The following is a 21,598-nucleotide window of genomic DNA, read 5'->3' as shown; positions in this document are numbered from 1 at the left end:
CATGCAAAATTTCCACGCTGTGTAAAAGAACCTTTCCCTTAACTAACCGTCAGATGAAATTCTCCCAATCCGTAACGCAAAACCCTTATATCATCTCCCACTTCAGAACTTCAGGAGTACCCATGCGAGGGGTACCACGCCCTTCTAGCCTAACCAGTAGTTAATAGCCTTGAAGCGAAAAACACCAAAGAAGTCTCAGAAGTCAGTAACCACCCGAAGTATACCCATTAGGTCTCAGAGAAAGACCACTCGTACCGTATGCCAAGTTCAAGAATAGAGACTAAGAACTCATTAGGTTAATCAATCGCTGCTAAGTGTATACGCAAGAGTGGTATATAATTTAGACTTAACAAGACCTAGGATGTGTGATTCCGCTCTATCTCATGTTCCTTGTCTGGTTGTGGACTTGGGGCAGAGCCACCCATCCGAACATTTTGTCAATCTAAATTATATACGACTTGTATACACGAGGTGATGGTGGATGACCTAAGTATGAATCTTATCATGAACTTCAGAGCAACATCACACATGCTTACTACAAACAACCGGAGACACCTGAGTGGAAGTGGCAGCGGATTGCAAGGAACTTCATAATCAAGTTAACCAAGGCAACAAGTGGAATTGATTGCTATTTTGGGTGATCGTCTTCAGATTAGCCAAATCCGCACCCTTCCTACAATGTTAAGGAATCAGGCAAAATAAAGAAGTTAACTAGGCCATGTGTCCAAGAAATTAGTTAGACTATACGGTGTTCCAATATATGTTGTCTCCGTTTGAGATAATAGAATCATCTCCCAGTATAGCACTCACTTCATAAATTTTTGGGAACTAGGTCAGTCATGATGCATAGCCTACCATCCTTAAACCAAGAGACAGAATGAGGAAACGATTCGATCATTAGAAGTTGTGCGAAGAGCATATGTGATAGACTTTGGTAGAACAAGAATACCCACCTACCAATTAGTGGAGTCCTTGACCATGCTAGCATTAAAAGTTGCTCCATTCGAAACCCCCCTTTGGTCGCAAGTATAGATCCTCTCTGCACTGGATTAAAGTAGTCGACGCGCAACTAGCTAGAGGTCCAATTTCCAGACAACACCTTTGCTGGTCCAGAATACGTCCGAGAAACTACCGAGAAGAGAGTAGAAATCCATGAGCGACATAAAGCTCCCAGGGTCAGGAAGAAAAGCTAACGCCTTCAATAAGAGAAACCCCTTGGAAATTCCAGGTTGGTGACCTCTTCAGGATAAGGACTCACCCGGAAGGGCAGATTACGCGTCGAAAAGCGTGGAATACTAAATCCAAGGTACGTAAGATCATTTGATATTCTTGCTAGAGTTGATCCAGTAGCTTATAGACCCCGACTACCTCGGGAATACAATAACATACACCCTACTTTCCGCGTCTCTAACTTGAAAATTGGTCGTCTAACGAGACTTTTGTTATCCCATTTGCTTTGATCGAGGTAAGCGAGAACCTCAAACTTTGTGGAAGAATCCGTAGAAATCCTAGACAGTGAAGTCGTTAGGACTAATCAGATCCCTATCCCGATAGTGAAAGTCTGCTAAAATGCATAGCGAGGACCTGATTCACTTAAGAATGGGAGGATCAAACAGAACAAGAGTATCCGTGCCTTTCACCTTCATCCATGTATATTCCTTAGACTTAATTTCGGGATGAAATTCCGTTCAACGCAGGGATGATGTGACAACCTGAAATTCCTATCTTGTAAATCAACCAAATCCATCAAAAGTTCAGCTTTATTTCTGCTATCTTCTAGCCGTGTTAAGGGTCATACACAGGCTTTTAAGCCTTGTACACTTAAGGATTGAGGGTTATAAATTATTAGCTCAAGATTAGAAGGCTGCATCCGAACCAGAAAACCCAACATATGAGGTTCATGGCCGCAAACCCTGTTCACGGCCGTGAACACTCTTCTGGCCAAGATCTCTCCCATATATATATATATATATATATATATATATATATATATATATATATATATATATATATATATATATATATATATATATATATATATAAGATTGCTTCATTATTTCTTCATTTCTCTCATCTTCAAGTCTAGAACTCTCAAAACTCTCTCAAGTATCATCAAGACCACTCTCCTTTCTCTTCAAAATTGTAAGTGATTCTTCCATATTTACTTGATGTCCTTGTTATTCACGTGAAGCTCTTTGATTTCATCCATGAATTCCACACTTTTGGTTTAGATCTTCAAATCATCAACTTTTCACCAAGAACACACACTTGTTCTTAGACCGTTAACCCTTCATAGGATCAAGCCTTGGGCTGTAAACACTTCATGTGTGTCCGTAAACTCCTCTATAGCTGTAAATACTTATAGTGTGGTCGTGAACACCCTTCCATGAATCATATGTGATTGTAACCCTTCATTGAAAGTGATTCCTAGTTCCTAAGGTTGTTTACCTTAGCATATTAGTTGTTATATACAGTAATTATATACATATATGTGTAATTATATGCTTAATAGGATCCGTTTGTGCTCGAGACTTCTCTTGGCATACTTAGCATCCTATATCGATCTTACATTCAAATCACTCACTACAGGTGAGTTCATACCCCTAAATTTACATTTTAAATGCTTTTATGGAGAGGGGGGATACAAGTAGAAAACAATATAGTTGTATAATCAATCACATGTGGTTTATAACTATCAAACCAAGATATTCCTTATACTTCAAAACCGTATTACCAAACAAACTGTTTCAAATCCTTTTATAAACTGACATCAAGTCATCAAAAATATTCAAATGGTTAAAACTCTTTTTATGTGATAAACTCTTTCAATGGTTTACAAAACTCTTTTAAGCTTATATATTGTCAAAATCATGTTTATATAGATATAGTTATATAAATAAGGTTTGAAGGGCTTAGGACTGATAATTCGCCTTATTTCCTTTTCCTTGTTTGGATGTGCACTTAGGGTATCGGTTGTTTGTCTGAATGTCGTTTAAATCTTAGTTATATATTCTGTATATGTATGTAGATATAAAAGTACTTCCAATCAGTTCAATACCTTTGGGTACAAATGGTGTACAAACATGATCAGTCATTCAATTACAGAGCTTACTAGTAAACTATAATAGGTATAGTTTAGAAGATTACTACTTACTATTTATAGAACAATGAAACTTACATGAATCAGTACTTACATAGGTCAGTTCATACATGAGTCAGTTCAAACATACTATAACTATAACGGAAAGGAACATACAATAACAACAACATAAAGGAACATACGATAACAAGAACAGAAAGGAACATACAATAACAAGAACAGAAAGGAACATACAATAACAAGAACACACATCCTTTTACTAGAACAATATAACATTAATGTGAAACCACAACTTCACGGCATAGCAATGTACTTGTTATGCCGCGTTTTGTAACCAAAGTCTCCTGGAGGAAGAGCGGGCATTGTGTGTATAGATCTATACGGGATTGACAATCCCATATGCCAACTGTTAGCTACAGTCCGGCAGGCAAGCCAAGGGGTGACAAATGTCACATCAGTTTCGACGCCAGGAGGTCGTCGTGTTAAACACTTGTCAATCAGTATGGTTATAACCACATCACATTTTAACCTTAATTAAACAAACTTGTTTTAAGGTATTTAGTGCTTCAGTAGTTACTTATTACAAACATTATTGTGCACTGTCATCTTCCCATTACATTCATATAGTGATCTTCTCACATAAAAGGTAATGTAAACTATTTTCTGGTAATGATTGTCATATACTTGGGAAAACACTCATTTTTACAGAAGAACAAACTTACAAAACAGTCGGGTCTTGGTAGAAGACTACTTTCCATTTAGTAGAAAATATAGGACTCTCTAGGAAGTATACAAACATTTACATCAAAACACTTACAAACATTTTCATCAAACTTATGCAAACATTTGATAGTAAAATACTTATGAACTCAACAACTTAAATGTTGATCTACTCTTTTAAAATAACTTGTATTCTCAGGTCACCAGTAGACAGGTACACTGGACCAGGTTTTGAGAAGACGTAGCATGTTCAAGACTCGTCTTTTATTTTGATATATATATTTTTGGTGTCTTACTAATACATTCAGAACACATTTGTATTAACTATATTATTAGTGAAATGGATGATGTTGTTGCTTGTTTTACTATTATGCATTGTTATGATACTGAACATGACGTCCTCCGCCCCGAACATTTCCGTCGTTCTGGTTTGGGGGTGTGACATGTGCACTGCTATGCCAAATCTTAGAAACATCATAACTTCCTCATACGAAGTCAGATTTGGGCGATCTTTTTATGCACACTCTTATTTTAACGTATAATACAACTTTAATTTAGATCTCTAAGGCTAAAAAGTAGTTTATCAAAAATTCACGTTTTACGTTATGCGGTGTTGTGCCGGTTTTGCTGTAAACCTTCGACGGACCATAACTTATTCGTTATAATTCGGATTTCGGCGTTCTTTATATGTACGTAACCCTTGTGAAATATACTATAACTTGGTTAAGATTATTATTTCTAAATAATTTTCCATCAAAAAGTCATTTTTGATGCTTATTGTCTCTAAATTGACTAACTCGAATCTGCGGGCGTTATAATTTCTCCCGCTTAGGATGATTACGTACCTGAATCATTAACAAAACAGGGCTTGTATAATGACTCCATACGTTATCTCTTCATCGTAGGTAATAATCGTAACTTCTATCTTCCTTCGAATGAATATCTATCTCTTGGACTTCTTACTACATACGGTGCTCGATCTTGCACCTGCTCTTCATACTATGTTGTAACCTTCGAGTTACAAAATCAATAATTATTCGACACTCCTGCTCCTTCTTAAATAGACTTTAGTTAAGAAAAGTTATTTATTATGATTATCATTACAGACCGATGGGTCAGATTCTAATGACCTCTCATCGTATGATGCAACACTTAGACTCAGGTCTCTTAGAGTCAAATTCCAGAATGGAATATACCTTCCTTCATGTTCTAATGTGATATAATCACCTTTTAGCATGTAGCATTTCTAGCTACAAGTTTCTTACTTTAACAACGATCACAATCGCTTTGATTATCTTTCACTTCAATCTTCTGGCTTAAGTCGGATGCTACATCAAACTTGGTTCTCTGAACCACGTAACATACTCATCTTAGTCGGACTCGATATGATATGACCACTAGGGTCGGAATAACAACAATCTTCTTAGTCATTACCGAAACGATGGTAACAACAGACATGAACAAAACAGAATCAATTACTAGCTTCTTGGTAACCTCGTGACTTTCCTTGATCCAAGTGCGAGTCCTATGCTTCCGGTAGTATAGGCCTCTACTACCATTCACACCTACTCATACTCGTCCCAAGTACTGCCTCGATGTTCTCCAAGTTATTATCACAAAAACAATTTTAACACATACAAATGTGTCTAAACAATCACAAAATTTTCCATAGACTCTACTAGGAACAGCTCGGTTGGTGGTGGAAATGTCATATGATGGAACAGCTTCAAGAATTACACCAACCATTCCATCATCCCGCCAATTGAAGGTTTACTTCGGACGTACTACTCCTCTAAACGTACTGTTATTTTACATGACATATTCTAAAGGCAAGATACCAATCTTACAGTATCTACCAATAGTTTTTATTTACTATCATTAGCCTTTTCATTTCCTCCATTTACTCAATTCTCTACAAGTATTTACCATGGTGTTATGTTCACGGAAACATGCGCTCAGTTCATCGAGATGAGAATATAAATAGAGAAGATTTACACGTGTAGTCCTCCTTATTACTCCGAAAAGTTACATGCCGGTTCTAATACCGTAATTAAACGTTTAGAAATCTGAACACATAAAATTTCTAGATCCGCTCGGCAACAGAACATAGATCCGATCAAACGATAGCATAAGGATCACAAATCATTTATCACATAAGATTAATTTAGGCATCATTCCTAAAATAAGCTAGCGCTTGTGTCTAAAATATAACACACACCCATCTCACAATCATCGCTTAGCATTCTAAGTTTAAGTCTAGAAATTTCCTAAAATTCCTAGTTCGCTTAAACTAATGCTCTCATACCAACTGTGACATCCTCATTTTCATGGCCATAAAAGACCGATTTGTTTATGCTTTATTTTGAAAATCAGAGTATCTTTTAAATAAAGATGTTGCAGAATTTGTTCCCAAAAAAACATGATAAATATATTATCAAATCATTTCCGAAGAAATGTATTTTATTCCATTTTAAAACATTGGGATGTCATCGTCAATACATAAACATAAGCATAAAAGACCTTACATTCATTTACACTAGTGATATACATCTCCTTAGTCTCTCAGTGTAATGTAGCTTCGTACTGACACCTGTGATACAAATAAACTGAGTGGGTCAGGTTGGGAAACCTGGCGAGTATATAGTGTTTTCAACCTACAATAATATAGTTATTATGTTTTAATATCAAACAATCAACCCAATTACCCATCCCCATTATCTCTTTTACTCTTAAGGATCTATCCTAAGAATCGGCTATTCTTCATTCATTCATTCCTAATGATTATCCTAAGGAATAGGTACGAACTCCATGGTCACCATGGTTTATACAACAGGCACTAAGTCCATAGCCGCCAGGGGTTATACAGCAGGCACTAAGTCCATAGTCGCCAGGGTTTATACAGCAGACACTAAGTCCATAGTCGCCAGGGTTTATACAATAGGCACTAAGTCCATAATCGACAGGGTTTATACAACATGCACTAAGTCCATAGTTGTCAGGGTTTATCTCGTTTATTGACAGTATTATTTCAGGGAGTCCACCCGCAATACATGTCAATGAGTTTTTAGAGTACACCGGGTGAACACATCGTTCACAAACACCCACAGGTTGCGAGCCTGCTAGTGTTCCACTGGACCGTCTAGAATAGTCTATGGTTGTCATCCATACTCTACTAGATGACGGGGCCAACGCTTGGGTAAAGGCTTCTCTCATTTTTCACCTCTCACCCTTATCTCATGATCTATATCACCTTTCATCTCATCATCCAATTCATCTTTCATCTACCCGTCTATACCCATTGTAATTTGTAGGTATTAAATATATATACACTTTAAATCATTTAAAACATGTATAATAGTGTTCATCCAGCATAGATAACAAGTATACATATTATATGCACACATAGCACATAATTTATATAAAATACTTCATATCTATGTGTAAGATGAAAGTAACTACGCAATCACCTGTTAAGGTGGTGATTCCGAACTCAGACAGCGCTGCGCTTCTTAAAAATAATTTCCTTTGATAAAACCTAGTATCATTACCACTAGAGCTTAGTATAATATTCACCGAGACTAATTATTAGTCTTGTTATTATTATTATTATTATTATTATTATTATTATTATTATTATTATTATTATTATTATTATTATTATTATTTTTATTATATAAGAGTTAAACAATACTTCTTAACTACTATGTACAAACAGGGGCCAGACATGAAACACCGGAGGGTAGGACCATTTTAGCATTTAAGCCGTTCTGAAATCCAACAACCCAAGCGGCCCTTCAAACCAGATTCCCCGTATCGCGAGTAGTTAAAAAGGTATTATAACAACACTTATATAACTCATAATAATAGCCCAAACATTTCTTATAAGGTCCTAATAACATTACTATATTTAAATAAAAGCTATATTTAAAATAGAGTAGGCGTATCTTACCTACAAGGGGGTTTGGCTAGGAGTCGGGCTCTGCAGGGGCAGAACTTTCGAGCCGAAAGCTCTTCTTCTTGGAGCCTTCTGGCGCTCCGGGACTCGCTTCTAGCACTTGGAAGTAGCTAGGGATTAAGAAGGAGAGACTTGGAGTATTGAGAGAGAAAGAAGGGTGAAGGTGTGAGTTTTGGGAGTGATCTATGCCTCTATTTATAGGCTGTGTAGGCGAGCTTCACGTCATGAACTTAAAATGCACGTCATGTCCTTGCGTAGGCTCCAAGGTTTCGCCTGGTGCTGACACGTGGCGCCAGACGTAGGTAAAACAACCAATCTTTAAAAATTCATAACTTTAACATACGAACTCCGTTTTTGACGTTCTTTATATCCACGCGTAGGTAATGAGAAGATCTACAACTTTCCTTAATTCTCGACCGATTTTAAATTTTACAGTACGAGAAGATTACACTGTCAAATCACTGCGTAAAATTCATAACTTCTACATACGGACTCCGTTTTCATCTGTATTTTTATCGTTGAGCTCCTATTAATGAGATCTTCAATTCTCATTTTGGTTGTGTTGGTCAAAATCAATTGATCTAAAATTCGAATTATGCCAAATCTTAGAAAAATCATAACTTCCTCATACGAAGTCAGATATGGGCGATCTTTTTATGCACGCTTTCAGTTTAACGTATACTACAATTTTAATTTAGATCTCTAAGGCTAAAAAGTAGTTTATCAAAAATTCACTTTTTACGTTACGCGGTGCCATGCCGGTTTTGCCGTAAAACTTCGACGAGCCATAACTTCTTCGTTATAATTCGGATTTCGGCGTTCTTTATATGTACGGAACCCTTGTGACATGAACTATAACTTGGTTCAGATTATTCACCCTAAATAATATTCCATCAAAAAGTTATTTTTGATGCTTATTGTCTCTAAATTGACTAGCCTGAATCTGCGGGCGTTACAATTGGCCACCGCACGGAACAGTACAACCTCAAACCAACCCAATACATCAATATATAAAAAATAATAACATATACTGATAATCATAATGTAACATACGGATTCCCAGATATCTTATTTTAAGTATTTATCTTGAGTTTTAGGGAGGGACTCGGCGAGTAGGCGCTCAGAATCGCCGAGTAGGATCGTGAATTCTTGTTTGGATTAATGATCGGACTCGGCGAGTCGATGCGTGGACTCGGCGAGTTCGCGCTGTAAAGTGAAACCCTAAATCTCAGGGCCTAAGCCCTACTTAAAGGCCCTTATGGCCGTCATTTGCGGCCACTACTCCCCTGTGAAAACCCTAGAGAGAAAAGAGAGCTTAGAGAGCATTTTGGAGGCTAATTCTTCATCCTTTGGTGTGATCTTGCAAGAAGGAGTGAGAAAATCCAAGCTAGATCGGTTGTCGAGCTTGGATCTTTGTTGTTCACAGCGAGATTCACGTTTTGAGGTACAAGTTCCTTCCCATTTTGTGTATTTGATAGATTCCTTGAATCTAGGGTTTCCTTTGCACAATTTTGAGTTAGATTGTGAAGCATATGAGGTCCCTTTGGGTATAGATGATAGATATGGACCTTAAGAAGTCCAAAATGTCCCAAGCCTCCAGCTTTATGAGGTTTCATGTGAGCCTTTAGAGTAAAACCCCATTTTAAAGGTTATTTCTCCATTTTTGGTCTTATAAGCATTGCATGAACGTAGAGTTTGAACCTTTACGTGACTTTCGAATGTTAGAAGGTTGGATCTACTGGTTGGTGAAGCAGATCTGACCTCAAGAGATCGTCTGAGTGTTTTCATGGGAGGAACTCGTCGAGCGTATAAGGGAATCGACGAGTCGAGTCGGGTTGCCCCGCGATTCGCGACCTGTGATAACCCGTTGAGTGTAGGGTTGACTCAGCGAGTCGAGTGAGGACCAGGGGCAAAGAGGACATGCACGTACTCACCGAGTCACACGAGTGCACTCACCGAGTCTGGTCAAAGTTTGACCGTTGACTTTTCTTGACTTTTAGGGTTTGGTCAATGTTAGGGTCTTTGAGCCATGAGAGGGCTAAAATGGTCTTTTACCCTTATGAGAGTACTAAGAGAGGGATTAGTCTAGCCTTGAGTATTGTATTGATTAGAGTGCTTATTCCATGTGATTAGGTGGGGGCAAGACCAGATTTTACCGAGCTCGAGATTTACCGAGTTACCCGAGGTGAGTCTTCTCACTATACTTTACCTAGAGTGGTAATTAGAGTTATGTGACATAGTATCTTGTATGCTATTTATGTGATTGTGATACACTCATTATTTCTATGTGATTCATGCCGTGTATGTTCGAGAGTTTATAGAGTTAAAACCGGAAGGTTCACAAAGTTAGGACCAGAGGGTCCATAGAGTTAGGACCGGAGGGTCCACAGAGTTACAGCCTCGAGTGGCTAACATATGTTATATGTGGTATTTTTGGGAACTCACTAAGCATTTATGCTTACAGTGTTGTGTTATGTGTTTCAGGTACCAATGAGGATCGCGGGAAGGCGCCGACATGATCAGTACACACATGAGGAGTTTTATACATTATGATCTTGGAGTTGTGTTTCTATGGATTGATATGTGATACAATGACATTTTTATAATATTTATGAATGAAAGTATGTTTTTGAAAATGTGAAAAGTTGTTTAAAATTTCGGTGTTACAAGTTGGTATCAGAGCCTTGGTTTGAGGGATTCGGATGCACCTTCGAGCACATTTGAACTCAAACTGAGGATTTGAGGAATTTTTCGAAATAAAACAAAAATTTTCTAAAAGAGTAAAAAGATTTTGAAAAGGGCAGAGCAGAGCAGTGTGTACGATCAGCCAGCGCCCGAATGGTGATTTCCCAAAATACCCTTATATTATGTGTTATGAGATATGAGATAATATGTTATGCATGCTACAGTAGGCTAGGAATTCTTATTAGGACTAGAGTGGCATGGTTTGTGATGCCTTAGCCTAGGGGTTTTGTTGCTACGAGATGCTTTAGAGTGAGTAGATAGCAACGAGGAGCTTATGAGAGATCTGCTAGAGAGTAGACTATGCATAGTGAGAGTAGAGTACTTGGGATTTGGGATCCTAGGAAGAGGACTTGGGGTAAATACTGATGCGGTGTGGACGATAGTATTGGGCCCGTACTACCGAAGACACCAGATCAGTGCGCAAGCCAAGTAAGAATCCTTAGGGTACCAGGCATCGAGTAGGAATGGGATATCGAGTGTGTGCACACTCGAGTGAGTCTCTGATATTTTGTGTTGTATTTCAGAGAGACATCATGGTTGGGACACGCCACACACCTGAGAGCAGTGGTGTTATGAGGAGATACGCAGGTTGATTCATGAGGAGGTGGCTGCTGCCATCCGAGCCGAGATACCAGAGATGTTTGGGTCTATCAAGACCACCCTGATCGAGACTTTTGACGAGCGTTACGCTGCTATTACTGATGCTGCTGTTGTTGCAGCCACCGCAACCGTCGCTGCTTCGAGGCCGCAAGGGGGTGACTCGTTGCTGTACCGAGAGTTCAGCAACACGAAGCCATCAGAGTTTGACGGGACGCAGGATCCGATCGCTGCGATGAGATGGATTTCTGATATTGAGGGATGCTTCTATACGTGTTCTTGCCCGGAGCATCTAAGAGTTCGGTTCGCGCTGAACCAGCTTCGCTTGGGAGCGAAGGACTGGTGGAAGTTTGTGACAGCGCACTACTCTTCTGCAGAGCTTGCCGCGGTGACCTGGGAGAGGTTCACCGTTATGTTTCGTGATGAGTACATTCCCCCGATGGAAAGGGAACGTTTGGCCCAGGAGTTCTTGACCCTCAAGCTGGGTACCGCGTCTATTACAGTGATCACCAGGATGTTCCATGAGAGTGCGATGTTCTGCCCTGAGCACGTGTCTTCCGATCAGGCACGCATGAGTCGGTATTTGAGCATTTTGAGGAGAGACATCCGCGAGTTCGTGGCGAACTCGTCGTACCGGACATTTTCCGAGCTTCAGGCAAATGCCCGGAAGAGGGAGATTGAGCTCGAGATTCAGGCCAGGGAGGAGGCGGAGTCTCAAGATAGGGATCGGCGACCGGCACAGTCCCAGCCGGCAGCCAAGCGGGCCAAGCCCGCCGATTCGAGATCAGGGAACCAGAAGAGCCGCACTTGTGGCAAGTACGGCAAGAGTCATGAGGGGGTTTGTAGAGTAGGGTATTGCTACAAGTGTGGCAAGGAGGGGCACATGGCCAAGGATTGCCCCAAGGGGTTTGCAGTCTGTTTTCACTGCAACCAGACCAGACACCGGAAGGCCGAGTGTCCGCAGTTGCGGGGGTCAGCCCAGGGAGCATCACAGGGATCTGCCCCTGCTGACGTTCGAGCTGCAGAGAGTCGGCCAATGAAAGTCGAGGCACCAAAGGCTCGCGGGAGAGCCTTCCAGTTGACAGCGGAGGAGGTCTGCGCAGCGCCAGAGGTTGTGGCTGGTATGTGTTCTTTCACCTATTTATTTTGATTTTATGGTGTTATGCTTATATGATGATATGCGTAGGTACATTTCTTGTGAGTTCTGTACCTGCTTTGGTGTTATTTGACTCGGGTGCGAGTCGGTCTTTTGTGTCGTTAGCCTTTAGTCAGCACATCAGTATCTGTCGAGAGGCGTTGAGTCGACCTTTGCGAGTTTCCATAGCTGACGAGAGAGCGGTGTATGCCACTGATGTGATTCGAGGATGTGTACTCGAGATCTTCGGCATTGAGTTTCCGATTGATTTGGTCCCGATTGCGATGGGAGATGTCTGTGTCATCGTGGGCATGGACTAGTTGAGCAGGTTTGGAGCGGTTATCGACTGCGAGTGACAGTTGGTGACCATACTAGACCCTAGTGGGGGAGTTCTTACGGTTTATGGCGAGGGTACCCGTTCGGGGTCAACATTTTGTTCGGCCGCTCGAGCGAGGCAGTGCCTACAGCAGGGCTGTAGTGGGTTTGTGGCTTATGTGGTGGATACGAGAGTAGATGCAGAGAGACCGAGTCCGGTCGATGAGGTTCCGATAACGCGTGAGTTCCCGGATGTTTTCCCCGAGGAGTTGCCGGGTGTGCCTCCCGAGAGGCAGGTAGAGTTCCGTATCGATTTGCTTCCGGGGGCAGCGCCTATCGCTAAGGCGCCCTATCGCTTTGCGCCACCAGAGATGCAGGAGTTATCCTCACAGCTGCAGGAGCTGCTGCGGAAGGGGTTTATTCGGAAGAGTAGCTCGCTGTGGGGATCGTCGATCCTTTTTGTCAAGAAAAAATATGGTTCACACCGGATGTGCATTGATTACCGGGAGTTGAACAAGCTGACGGTCAAGAACCGTTACCCCTTACCAAGGATCGACGATTTGTTCGATTAGTTGCAGGGAGCGTCTTGGTTCTCCAAGATTGATCTAAGGTCTGGATATCATCAGATGAGAGTGCGTGAGGAGGATATCCAGAAGACAGCATTCAGGACTCGTTATGGGCATTACGAGTTCGTGGTGATGCCTTTCGGACTCACCAATGCACCAGCGGCGTTCATGGATCTCATTAACAGAGTGTGCAGGCCGATGCTGGATCGTTCAGTGATCGTGTTCATCGATGACATATTAGTGTATTCGAGATCCAGAGAGCAGCATAAGGAGCATTTGAGGGAGATCCTCGGAGTTCTGAGATCAGAGAGGCTTTACGCCAAATTCTCCAAGTGCGATTTCTGTTTACGAGAGGTCCAGTTCTTAGGACACCTCGTCAACCAGAATGGGATATTGGTCGATCCGGCCAAGATTGAGGCGGTGATGAGTTGGGAGGTGCCGATATCCCCTTCAGAGATCAGGAGTTTTCTGGGGTTGGCCGGTTCTTATCGGAGATTTATCAAGGATTTCTCCGGGATTGTTGTTCCTCTCACCAGGTTGACCCGGAAGGGTGTAGCTTTCAGTTGGGGCCCGGAGCAGCAGGCCTCATTCGAGACACTTCGCCGGATATTATGCGAAGCCCCAGTATTAGCCCTTCCGGAGGGGATGGAGGATTTTATGGTATATTGTGACGCGTCGATATCGGGATTGGGTGCGGTGCTGATGCAGAGAGGGCCTGTGATAGCATACGCATCGAGACAGCTGAAGCCTCATGAGACGAGGTATCCTACTCAGGATCTGGAGTTGGGGGCTGTGGTGTTCGCCCTCAAGATCTAGCGTCACTATTTGTATGGGGTTCGGTGTACCATATACACGGATCACAAGAGCTTGAAGTATCTGATGGATCAGCCCAACCTGAATATGCGCCAGAGGAGATAGTTGGATGTCGTAAAGGATTATGAGTATGAGATCCTGTACCCCGGGGAAGGCTAATATTGTAGCCGATGCCTTGAGTCGCAGGGCGGAAAGTGCCCTGATACGAGATGTTTGTTTGAGATTGACAATGATGACTCCGGTGTTGGACACCATTCGGGAGGCCCAGGTAGAGGCCATGAGACCGGAGAACCGCAAAAGAGAACGGGTGATCGGGCAGATGTCTGAGTTCGTTACCGATAGCCGTGGGCTTATGACCTTTCAGGGTCGAATTTGGGTACCGTTTGAAGGCGGGGCACGAACCATTATGATGGAGGAGGCGCATAGATCGAGGTTCTCGATCCATCCCGGGGCCACTAAGATGTATTTGGACCTGAAGAGGGAATATTGGTGGCCCTGTATGAAGAGGGATGTCGTGTGGTTCGTAGAGAGGTGCTTGACCTGTCACAGGGTGAAGGCCGAGCACCAACGTCCGCATGGCAAGTTGCAGCCACTTGAGGTTCCCCAATGGAAGTGGGAACAAATTTCTATGGACTTCATCACCAAATTGCCGAGGACTGCGAGGGGTGTCAATGCAATTTGGGTGATCGTCGACCGGCTGACGAAGAGCGCTCACTTTCTTGCTATCAGTGAGAGCTCTTCTGCAGAGAGGTTGGCAGAGTTGTATGTGAGGGAGGTGGTATCGCGGCATGGAGTGCCGATCTCGATTGTGTCATATCGGGATGTACGTTTCACTTCCAGGTTCTGGAAGAAGTTCCACGAGGAATTGGGCACGAGGCTGCATTTCAGTACCGCTTACCACCCACAGACGGACGGACAGAGTGAGCGGACGATTCAGAAGCTCGAGGACATGCTTCGGGCATGTGTGTTGGATTTCGGAGGGAGTTGGGATACGTATTTTCCGTTGGCTGAGTTTTCCTATAACAACAGTCACCATTCGAGCATTGGTATGCCTCCCTTCGAGTTGTTGTATGGGAGGAGGTGTCGGACACCCATCTGTTGGGGAGAGGTAGGGTAGCGAGTGATGGGTAGCACTGAGATAGTGCTTCAGACGACAAAGCAGATACAGCAGGTCAGGCAGAGGTTGTTGACAGCTCAGAGTCGCCAGAAGAGTTACGCGGATAGGCGATGATCTGAGCTCGAGTTTCAGGTTCGAGACTTCGTACTCCTGAAAGTATCTCCTTGGAAAGGAGTGATTCGATTCAGGAAGAGGGGCAAGCTGGGGCCTAGGTATATTGGGCCGTTTAGGGTGGCCGTAAGGGTGGGCAGGGTAGCATATCGGTTGGAGCTACCTGCGGAGTTGAGTCAGACACATGATACCTTCCACGTGTCTCAGCTGAGGAAGTGTATAGCCGATGAGTCGGCGGTGGTACCATTGGAGGATATTCAGGTGGATGCGAGCCTGAATTATGTTGAGAGGCCAGTCGCGGTGGTGGATCGGAAGATCAAGGTTTTTGAGAAACAAGGAAGTGCCACTGCTTCTGGTTCAGTGGCGGCATCGAAAAGGGTCCGAGCTGACCTGGGAGCCGGAGCCGGAGATGCGGAAGCTTCATCCAGAGCTGTTTGTAGAATGAGAGTTCGAGGGCGAAGTATGATTCTAGTGGGGGAGAATTGTAACATCCGGATTCCCAGGTATCTTATTTTAAGTATTTATCTTGAGTTTTAGGGAGGGACTCGGCGAGTAGGCGCTCAGACTCACCGAGTAGGATCGCGAATTCTTGTCTGGATTAATGATCGGACTCGGTGAGTCGATGCGTGGACTCAGCGAGTTCGCGCTTTAAAGTGAAACCCTAAATCTCAGGGCCTGGGCCCTATTTAAAGGCCCTTATGGCCGTCATTTGCGGCCACTACTCCCCTGTGAAAACCCTAGAGAGAAAAGAGAGATTAGAGAGCATTTTGGAGGCTAATTCTTCATCCTTTGGTGTGATCTTGCAAGAAGGAGTGAGAAAATCCAAGCTAGATCGGTTGTGGAGCTTGGATCTGTGTTGTTCACACTGAGACTCACGTTTTGAGGTACAAGTTCCTTCCCATTTCGTGTATTTGATAGATTCCTTGAATCTAGGGTTTCCTTTGCACAATTTTGAGTTAGATTGTGAAGCATATGAGGTCCCTTTGGGTATAGATGATAGATCTGGACCTTGAGAGGTCCAAAAGGTCCGAAGCTTCCAGCTTTATGAGGTTTCATGTGAGCCTTGAGAGTAAAACCCCATTTTAAAGGTTATTTCTCCATTTTTGGTCTTATAAGCATTGCATGAACGTAAAGTTTGAACCTTTACGTGACTTTCGAGTGTTAGAAGGTTGGATCTACTGGTTGGTGAACCAGATCTGACCTCAAGAGATCGTTTGAGTGTTTTCATGGGAGGAACTCGCCGAGCACATAAGGGTCTCGACGAGTCGAGTCGGGTTGCCCCGCGATTCGCGACCAGTGATAACCCGTTGATTGTAGGATTGACTCAGCGAGTCGAGTGAGGACCAGGGGCGAAGAGGACATGCATGTACTCGCCGAGTCACACGAGTGCACTCGACGAGTCTGGTCAAAGTTTGACCGTTGACTTTTTGACTTTTAGGGTTTGGTCAATGTTGGGGTCTTTGAGCCATGAGAGGGGTAAAATGGTCTTTTACCCTTCTGAGAGTACTAAGAGAGGGATTAGTCTAGCCTTGAGGGTTGTATTGATTAGAGTGCTTATTCCATGTGATTAGGCGGGGGCTAGACCAGATTTTACTGAGCTCGAGATTTACCGAGTTACCCGAGGTGAGTCTTCTCACTATACTTTACCTAGAGTGGTAATTAGAGTTATGTAACAGAGTATCTTGTATGCTATTTATGTGATAGTGATACACTGCAATATTTCTATGTGATTCATGCCGTGTATGTTCCAGAGTTTACAAAGTTAGAACCGGAAGGTTCACAGAGTTAGGACCAGAGGGTCCACAGAGTTAGGACCGGAGGGTCCACAGAGTTACAGCCTCGAGTGGCTAACATGTGTTATATGTGGTATTTTGGGGAACTCACTAAGCATTTATGCTTATAGTGTTGTGTTATGTGTTTCAGGTACCAGTGAGGATCGCGGGAACTCACTAAGCATTTATACATTATGATCTTGGGGTTGTGTTTCTATGGATTGATATGTGATACAATGACATTTTTATAATACTTATGAATGAAAGTATGTTTTTGAAAATGTGAAAAATTGTTTAAAGTTTCGGTGTTACACATAAAAACACTGTCGCAGGCAGTCCTACAGATCTATCATAATAGCATATTAAACTAGCATGCATATCTATTCCATACCCAATATATCAACGCATATCAGGTTATCAAACCAATGAGCCGACCTTGGTGCCTTCGACCCGAAAGTACAGTGCGGAAAATCACCTCTGATTCTGATCCATAACTGATAGGGTCCCGAATCATAATCTCAGCTCCAACGAATACTTATCCATCCAAGTGACCAATAACCATCAAAATCCCAAAATACCAAAATAATCAAAATACCATTCGGGTCAACTTGGTCAAAGTCAAAAGTCAAAGTCAACAGTCCATGTTGACTCCAACACGTCGTATTCCTCCCGTATCCAAACAGTCGGGAAAACCCCAGCCAACACGCCCAAATTTATAGAAAATTTGGACTTTATACTTATCACAACCAACCACAATTGTTTCAAAATAATACCCTTACATAACCACAGTGTTTCAAAATATCAGAGTACCAAAAACTAGATGTAGAAATATTGGAGAATGCATGCCGTGCCATCAAGTCGGGTCCTTTCGCTTAGAACCAGAAGTAGTTGAAACATTCAACAAAATTGTATGCACACGCTTAGTGAGTTTCCCAAAACACACAAACATAAAATCACATAATACCATGCATACATACATATAAGTTTCCATGGACTCCCTCCATGGTCTTCATTTGAATGCCATGGGCTACACCCATGGTCTTATATCCTCAGGCCATAGGCTCCTCCCATGGTCTACACATATGTCCACATATAGATCAAATAGCAAACAAGTACATACTGCAATACAAATCATCTCATAACCATTAATGGGCCGGCCTTGGTGCCTTCGACCCATGAGTGTAGTGAGAAGACTCACCTTGAGTATTGAACGATAGCTGACTAGGTCCCAGCTCCGAATATCAGCTCTACTCAACCCCTAAATAGAAACAATTCCATAAATAGAACTCAAAATGCCCCCAAACCCCTTATAAGTGAAACTTGGTCAAAGACTAAAGTCAAAGGTCAAAGTCAACGGTCCGTGTTGACCCAACACACCGAGTTATCCTTCAACACGTCGTGTTTCTCCATTAAGTGCATAGATCGGGATAACTATCATCAAATCGTGGAGTTCACTAATCAACTCATCGAGTTCACTAATGAACTCGCCGAGTTAGCCAGAAATCAAATAGCTTAATGCATTATGTTGTTTCCATTGAATCTAGGAATTCCAAATCTCAGATCTCCTCCAAAATGATGTCTAGAAGGGTAATGATTCCAACTTTACCTTTAGAAACCACCATAATGAGTCAAACCCGAACCTTAGACTCATTAGCATGAGGCTTAACCCATTAAGCCCTTAAACTCCAAAGGCATCGACCCAAAATGCAGATATGGCATCTTAAGGCTAGGAAATCACGTAAAGTTTCCAACTTTACGTCCATGCATGTTAAAAAGAAACCCTAGGGTTCATGATGGGCTAATAAAGGACTTATTGCATGAATGGACCTAAAACTTAGTAAAGCTTGCAACTTTAAGCCAAATGTGGACATAAAATGGTCAGATCTAGCTTAACAACCCCTGGAACACTCATCTTCTTAGAAAACCCAACCATGAGCCAAAAATCAAGATAATTGAAACATCCCAAAAATTCGACCCAAAAATTTCGTCTTTAAAACATTATTAAAACTATCATTTCAATACCAAAGTATAAAATCATAAACTATGTGTTTCAAAATCCCATAATATATATCACATATCAAATCTCATGTCAAATGTGATATCAAAATATCAGAGTAAAACTCCCAGGATGAAGACTGTGGTGTGTGCCATGCGATCATCCCAAGCCCTTCTCTTTACTAGTGGAAGTACATGAAACCAAAACAGAAAACTGTAAGCACAAAGCTTAGTGAGCTCCCCCAAACTACCACATACCATACAGTAATACATAAAACACATATTGGGCCTTGCCCACTGCATCGGGCCCCACCCGGCATCGGACCGAAGTCCGGAATAACTTGGGCCACGCCCACTGCATCGGCCCCGCCCGACATCGGACCGAAGTCCGGAATAACTTGGGCCCCGCCCACTGTATCAGGCCCCGTCCGACATCAGACCAAAGTCCGGAATAAACTGAACATAACATAAGAATGAACATATAACATAATCACATATACTGCATCGGGCTTGCCCGACATCGGACCGGATTCCGGAACATATAACACATATTATAAACATGCATGAATCAAGAAGACATCAAGAATACATAACTACTTCTTGGGATTGCCCCGACATCGGACCGAAGTCCGGAACTACTATCATCTAAACGGGTCGGCATTGTGGTCGTAGACCCGTTCCTACTGGAAGGAAACTCACCTCGTATGACTGACTGCTGAAAAAATGGGTGAGGGACCCTATCTGCTGCTCTGGCGACTCTCCGGCTATAAATTCCATAACAACACTTAATCAAAAACTGATAATCCTTCTTAGGGTAAAATGACCATTTTACCCCTGGTCAAAGTCAACGTCCTGACCAAAGTCAACCTTCTGGGTTGACTTACTCGCCGAGTCAGCCTATTGACTCGCCGAGTTCTAGAACTCAGAAACCCTAAGATTTGCGACTCGACTCGCCGAGTCACCCTATGACCCGTCGAGTCGTCTTTAGACTCGCCGAGTCCTAGCGTAATCAGAAAAGGGACATATTGACTCTAACTCGCTGAGTCCCTTCGTAGACTCGTCGAGTTTTTCAACTTTCGTGTCCAAGTCATGTTCCACCCACTGAGTCACCACCTCCACTCACTCCTCCTACTCCAAATCAAAAAAGGAGTTAGGGTTCACGACTCGACTCGTCGAGTCCGAGAACAACTCGTCGAGTCGTCCTTGTGACATATCCATTCAGTCGATTCTAATCCATTTCAATGCTTCTAACTCGTAGATCTGGACTCCTTAGACTAGCATTACACGTAAAGTTGCTAACTTTACGTTCATACATGATGTGATGAAGCTAAAACTCTCATTCCAAGTCAAATATGAAGGTCTATAGCATGTAATGGAGTCATGGCTGAATAAAGGTGACAACTTTGGGCTTCTAAAGCCCAAAAATGTCCAGATCTGAAGTCCTTTCCTCCCCCAAGGTTCAAATCTCGGAATGACCTTCGAATTGACCCAAAACGTGCAAATATCAAGGCTATAAGGAGATCTAAATGGGTAGAAGCCAAGGTATTAGATTTATACCTTTAATAAGCCGAGTCTACTCTTGACTCGTCGAGTAGTCCACTTAAACCCCGCGAATAAACTAGCTTCTACTCGACGAGTTAGGGCTACCAACTCGTCGAGTAGCTCTTATAAGATGAGCATTTAATGAAATAAATACGTACCAGGAACGGGCGTTACAATAAAACCCCAAACAAAGAGATCTAGATGATAACAAAGCAAGGTATAAACTTGATACCTCCAAGAGACTGCAGAAAGTGAAGAGATTCTAGATCTAAATTTTCCCTCCAAGCTTTACACCTCCAACTTCAAAGCTTCTTCAAAAGAGCACTAAAGATCAACACTCAAGGCCCTCTACAAGCTCACACACTCACAAAAGAGGATGATACACGCTAATTAGGGTTTGTATAAAGAGGAGGCTGGGAAGGAGGCCAGCCAAGGGACTTAAGGCCTTTAAATGGGGTGCACCACCCTAAAAATTAGGGTTTCCTTCCCAGCCACCAACTCGCCAAGTTGGGACACCCCGAATCACCGAGTCAGTTCATTAATTTTCGTGGCCAAAACCCTCTTGACACACCGAGTTGAAGCTTCTATCTCGTCGAGTCCCAAAGGGATTTAAAAAATTTTAGAAATAAACTTATATCGGAAGCAAGCGTTACAAATCTCCCCTACTTCGACCCCTTGCGGTGCTGCCACTGAACCTTCACTAGCTCCACAATCTTGTTTCTCAAGGTTTTCATCTTCCAATCTAATATTACCACTGTTCTCTCAATATAATTCAGGCGGTCCTCCACCTGAATATCCTTTAAAGGAATAACTACAGTCTCATCTAATACACACTTCCGGATCTGGGACACATGGAAGGTGTTATGGATTATTCGAGGGTTAAAGTGTAATCTCGAGATTTATTTTGTAAATATTTTTAGAAGACAGGGGTGTTTGGTAAATTTTGGACTTGTCATCAAAAGATTAACAAAACTGAGGGCTGTTAGGTAAATTTCGAACTTGATTTGAAAGGAATTTCAGAAGCCAGGGTATAAATTGTAAATTATGGACTTTGTTTGAAGAGATTATGAATGGGAGGGACTGGTTCTGCCATTTTCGTTATAAGTTTGCATGGA

Source organism: Lactuca virosa, chromosome 1, assembly GCF_052849685.1.
Source record: "Lactuca virosa cultivar CGN04683 chromosome 1, Lactuca_virosa_CGN04683_v6, whole genome shotgun sequence".
Taxonomy (NCBI): domain Eukaryota; kingdom Viridiplantae; phylum Streptophyta; class Magnoliopsida; order Asterales; family Asteraceae; genus Lactuca; species Lactuca virosa.
This window is presented reverse-complemented; position numbering follows the sequence as displayed.